We start from the raw sequence: 6,210 nt of genomic DNA, 5'->3' as shown, positions 1-6,210 counted from the left end.
GAACACTGCTGTGTGTTGTTGCAGAGACGCACTAGACAAAAAAAAAAAGGCAATATTCTCTTAATATTATATACGGGATTGGTTACATTCTCAGTAATATTGTTTTGTGTTGAATGGGTTGTCTAACGTATTTAAAAAACACCAGATGAACATTTAAACAACATTTTTTAAAAACCCTATTTTCACCACAGGAGGTCTTTAAAAAACAAATATGACTGTAAAAGCACAGACATGTACTAAATAGGGCAGTTTGTCTGACATCAAAGAAAGATCCAACACAGAACCAAAATTGTTTTTCTTAAATAACAAAAAAATTTATTTATGGTAATATTACTTGAAAACGTTAATAATTGTTGCCAAATGTAGGTGGTTTTTAGTGGGAGGGGCAACTTCATTGTTAGAGAGCATCTGATTGGACAGAAATCTGTGTAGTGCAGTATGAGTCAGTATTTTGTTGTTTTCTGATTGCGTATATCTACTTTACTATATCTATATCTATCTACTAATTTAGTCAGAAGTTGTTGTATAGATTACCTTAAAGCTAACACAAATGTCCTAAAAGCAATAAAACTTTTTTTATTATTTCATGGGGTCTTTAAAAGTTATAAAAACCTATTTAATTCGCTATCCTAAACTCACAATTATATGGTTCATTGCATTTTATCATTTACATTAGGCATTGTTTTCCCCCCATACTATAAGAACAGACCTGCCATTTCTTGGATCCCAACCAACCATGGAATCAAAATGAGACCGCTGGAGCTTCTGTAATAACTTTGCATGGAAAGATGCCTGTTGTTTAAACATGACATTTTGCTTTACTATGCTTGTTATACCACCGCATACACTCTGGAAACATTTGAGGATGGTAAAAAGCTTCTGTACCCAGCAGCAGTCCTAGGATGGGTTGTCTCAAAGCTGCCCAATGACATATGTGCACAGTCTTTCTCAGCTGGCAGCCTGAATGAAGCATTCCAACAGCATTTTGCTCCCAGAGAGAGACACTGGCAGCCTGTTTTGAGTCGCATAGGGCAGTGGGGTTTAGTGCTACTGGAACCTGCTCGTTAAGTTATTATTGCAGCATGCATGTAGCAACCAAAGGTCTATGTGCTGAAAAATATTGAAGATACTCTCATCTCCTCTCATTACACCACTGCACGGAAACAAATGTCAAGTCTAATAAGTCTACATCTGTATTAAATTCAGGGTTACACTGTAGGATGCCTAAAACCTTTTTTAAAAAAACTTGATGTCTGTTTCTATTTAGTATCTATCCAGAGTTGTCAGACTTTATTTATTGTCCACTATTTTGACCTACTAAATTTAACAGATTGTCAGATTCGGTAATTGTTGTTATATTTGGCAATATCAGTGATGTTCTTATTTGATATGCATAAATCTTGTACATTTTATTGAAAACAAACTGTCTCCAGTACACCTAGACATGGTTATTGCAGGATATCTTTGTCTGTGAAGGACCTTTCTAATAGGAAACATGTGTCTCCAATAATGGCTCAATATAATGTTTTTTCACTCTGTGTACACATCTACATTTGCTGTTTCTATTCGAGTCAAAATATTTACTTTGTCTGATTGAACCTGAGTTTATTAGGTTACACCATTTTTAAAGGAAGAGTACACCCCAAAACTCAAATTTGCTGATCCTCAGGCTATCCAAGATGTTTTTTCATCTGAACAGATTTGGAGAAATGAAACATTACATCACTTGCTCACCAATAGATCCTCTGTAGTGAATGGGTGCCATCAGAATGAGAGTCCAAACAGCTGACGGAAACATCACAATAATCCACAAGTAACCACACCACTCCAGTCCATCAGTTAATGTCTTGTGAAGCGAAAAGCTGCGTGTTTGCAAGAAACAAATTCATCAAGACGTTGTTCACTTCTTACTGTTGGTTCTTCTATCCATAATGTTTATTTTTCCAGTAAAAACAAAAGGATAAAAAAGTCATCTCGTCTGAATCTGATGAGAAATATGCACATATCAAGCAAAATCAGTCCAAAACAGTTCTTAACAAATATGTCAGTGTATACATGATGTGAGAGGACAACAGAGGATGGACTTAAAACACCCTAATAATGGATTTGTTTGCTACTAAAAGATTTTGCTTTTTGCTTTTCAAGACATTAGATAGAGTGATGTGGATTACTTGTTGATTATTGTGATGTTTTTATCAGCTGTTTGGACTCCAGACAAATTATCCAATTATGAGCAAGCGCTGTAATGCAAAATTTCTCCAAATTTGTCCCGATGAATTTTCATTTTTTGCTGAACTGTTTCTTTAAGGGCTGGATCAAGGATAAATAACTCTTTAATATAACACCAATACCCACTGTTTACTTGACAGTGTGAGAATGCAAAAATATAAATGTTTGGCAGCTTGAACCTTGCTTGGAAAATGCGCAATGATGTCATACCTATTCAAACATAAATGGAGTTGAAGGACAGTCGTTTCATGCTAGTCATAAGCTTCATATTAAATCTGTGTATTGCATGCAGCTGTTCTCTTTTAGCCAGAGTGACAGAGTGAGTTTTCATTGATGGAAAGAAAGGCTTACAGTAACAAAACCCAGCCAACTTCAGTGTTTGTCCAAAAAAGGCAGTGACATAAAAGAGGCAAACTGTTTAGATTTCTGAAACGAATAAGTCCTTCTTCTGTCCTTAAAGACAGACACAGATGTTTTGGGATCTGGGTGGATGACTTTGACAACATGCATGACCTGCTCTACATATATTGCCCTCTTATTTGGCCTTTTGCTGTGTGCACTCTTAGAAGAAAAGGTTCTATATAGAACCTTAAAAGGATCGTGAATCATTTGAGTCATTTCGGGAGTTCGAAGTGGGATCGCGAATCATTTGAGTCTGTTCGGGAGTTCGTAGCGGGATCGCAAATCATTTGAGTCAGTTTGGCAGTAGCGGGATCGCAAATCATTTGAGTCATTTCGGGAGTTCGGAGCATGATCGCGAATCATTTGAGTCATTTCGGGAGTTCGGAGCGGGTTCGCGAATCATTTGAGTCAGTTTGGGGATCGCGAATCATTTGAATCAGTTCGGGAGTTCGCAGCGGGTTCACAAATCATTTGAGTCAGTTTGGGAGTTAGGAGCGGGATCGCGAATCATTTGAGTCAGTTTGGGGATCGCGAATCATTTGATTCATTTCGGGAGTTCGGAGCGGGATCGCGAATCATTTGAGTCATTTCGGGAGTTTGGAGCGGGTTCGCGAATCATTTGAGTCAGTTTGGGGATCGCGAATCATTTGAAGCAGTTTGGGAGTTCGGAGGAGGATCGCGAATCATTTGAGTCTGTTCGGGAGCTCGGAGCGGGATCACGAATCATTTGAGTCAGTTTGGGAATTAGGAGCGGGTTCGCGAATCATTTGAGTATGTTCGGCAGGAGCGGGATCGCGAATCATTTGAGCCATTTCGGGAGTTCGGAGCGGGATCGCGAATCATTTGAGTCAGTTTGGGGACCGCGAATCATTTGAATCAGTTCGGGAGTTCGTAGCGGGATCGCGAATCATTTGAATCCGTTCGGGAGTTCGGAGCGGGTTCGCGAATCATTTGAGTCAGTTTGGGGATCGCGAATCATTTGAGTCATTTCGGGAGTTCGGAGCGGGATCGCGAATCATTTGAGTCATTTCGGGAGTTCGGAGCGGGATCGCGAATCATTTGAGTCAGTTTGGGGACCGCGAATCATTTGAATCAGTTCGGGAGTTCGTAGCGGGATCGCGAATCATTTGAATCCGTTCGGGAGTTCGGAAGGGGATCGCGAATCATTTGAGTCATTTCGGGAGTTCGGAAGGGGATCGCGAATCATTTGAGTCATTTCGGGAGTTCGGAGCCGGATTGCGGATCATTTGAATCTGTTCGAGAGTATGGAGTGGCCTCGCGAATCATTTTAGTCAGTTCGGGAGTTCGGAGCGGGATTGCAAATCATTTGAATCAGCTCGGGAGTTCGTAGCGGGTTTGCGAATCATTTGAGTCAGTTCGGGAGTATAAAGTGGGTTCGCGAATCATTTGAGTCAGTTTGGGAGTTCGGAGCGTGAATCATTTGAGTCAGTTTGGAAGTTGGAGCTGGTTTGCGAATCATTTGTGTCAGTTTGGAAGTTTGGAGCAGGTTCGCGAATCATTTGAGTCAGTTTGGGGTTCGCGAATCATAGCTGTATATGGATAGGCATTTTTAACTAATTTAGTAGTTCTAATAACGTTTTCCACGCGTGTTTAGGTGTGATATGTGAACTCGTATTTTTTTGTTTTAATGATGTGCCTTTTAACAGTATCAATATTCAAAAACTAAACAAATCGTGCCTAAAAAGTGCACGCATCTAGGCTAAAGTTACATGATGAAGTCATACTAGTGCGCATGGCAAGTGTGCATTTTGAGTGCGTTCTTTCACTGCATTATTCAGTGTATTCAAATGCATTTATGAATGCATGTGAATGATCACAAAATTCAAGATATGGGGGTTAGAAAATGTATATATTTATATCATTTTATGTAGTTAATCAATATCACACGAAGAGTGCCATTTCATTTTTTCTCCAAAAATCAGCATGATTAAAATGTGATATTAAGTTACTACAAACAATAATTTAATTACAAATACAAAATGTTGCAGATTAATGTAATATATGAATGAATAAAGAACCTTTGTGCCAAAAGGGTTCTTTCTTGTCATTATAGAACCTTTTTAGCATAAAATATTCTTTGGAGTTGAGTAAAGAACCCTATGGTTCTATATAGAACCCCAATGAACCCTTTTTTCTAAGAGTGTGGGGTTAACACACAATAGCTCTCTTACATCACATGCAGGACACCCAGTGTGAACAGATTGTAGAACCAGGTTTCCAGTATCCATAAAACTCACAGCTTGTGAAAGACTAACCCTTGTATGAACAAAACCTGTGAAGATCTCTTGAAAATCAAGCTGGAGACACAAAGTAAAACTGGAACAGAAATTAAATTTAATCACCTTAAACTGCACAAAAAACACCTCGCTCCACTCAGGAAGACTAATGGTTCATTTAATACTACTTAATAAACTTACTGGCCTCTGATTGTTTGTTACTTCAGGTGTCTTCAGCAGTTAAAAAAATATATTCTCCAAAGTATATGTGAAAAATTGTATTGTGTCTTGTATATACATTTTTGTAATTTGTAGTTTAAAAAACTAATTTCCAGAATTGTTTAAAGAGTTGTAAAACTAAGTAAAAATATTTCTAAAGACCTTAAAAGGTAAAGGGATTTTTTTTAAAGAGAAAGACTGACCCCTGGTGATTACTTCAGGATGAAGTTTGCATGTCTGCATGTTTCATTCAACAAGAAAAATGTGCAAAAAAAGTTTACTTTTTTTTATATATTTTTTAACTTACATAAATATATAAACGTGTTAAGTAAATATTTATCACATTTATATTATCAGTTATTGTCATAAATAAATAAAAGAATGAATGAATGAATTAATTAATTAATTAATTAATTAATGTTAATTTATTATAAAAGATAAAAGCATAATCTGCTGGAGGGGCTATAAGGATAAAGTGTAATGGTTAGTCTGAGAGTCTGCCTCCCATATGTGTTTTCACACTTACCCCCTTGGTTCATTTATGACAATATCATAAGATTCTGCCTCATTCACTTCTTGAAAAACCTGAGAGAAACCTTGAGATAAAAACTCTGAATGAAGATTTTTTCAAATCTGCAGTCATGCAATTGAACAAGCATCATATAGTCTGAAACTTATTGTTAAAAATCTCCATATTACTTTCTCCAAGTGTTACAATAACAACCTAGATTAGATTGGCTGTTGCACTGCTGAAGTTTTAAAAGCCAGACAGAGTGGAGCCAACTTTCGTGACGTCACATGACCGTAGCACAACTTCAGGACAGCGCGTGTATAAGAAGGCAACCAGCTGTATCCTTCCGCCTTTATATCTAGACTAGTCCTAAGTGTGTTAGACAGTCGCTCGTTGTGTCAAGCCTGGTTGTGTCAAGTACACAAATCAGACAGTTTGTTTCAAAGATAATATTGACATAAATAGATACAGTATATAAAAAAGCATAGCGCCTAATGTTATGTAAAACGTTTTTAAAAGTCCGTTTTAATTAACTGTTGGCTAAATTGTATTCATACAAATAGTAGTATTGGTTTTACAAATTGCCATTAAAACGGGGGATACATTTAATAA

Source organism: Carassius carassius, chromosome 33, assembly GCF_963082965.1.
Source record: "Carassius carassius chromosome 33, fCarCar2.1, whole genome shotgun sequence".
Taxonomy (NCBI): Eukaryota; Metazoa; Chordata; class Actinopteri; order Cypriniformes; family Cyprinidae; genus Carassius; species Carassius carassius.
Note: the sequence above shows the minus strand (reverse complement) of the source record.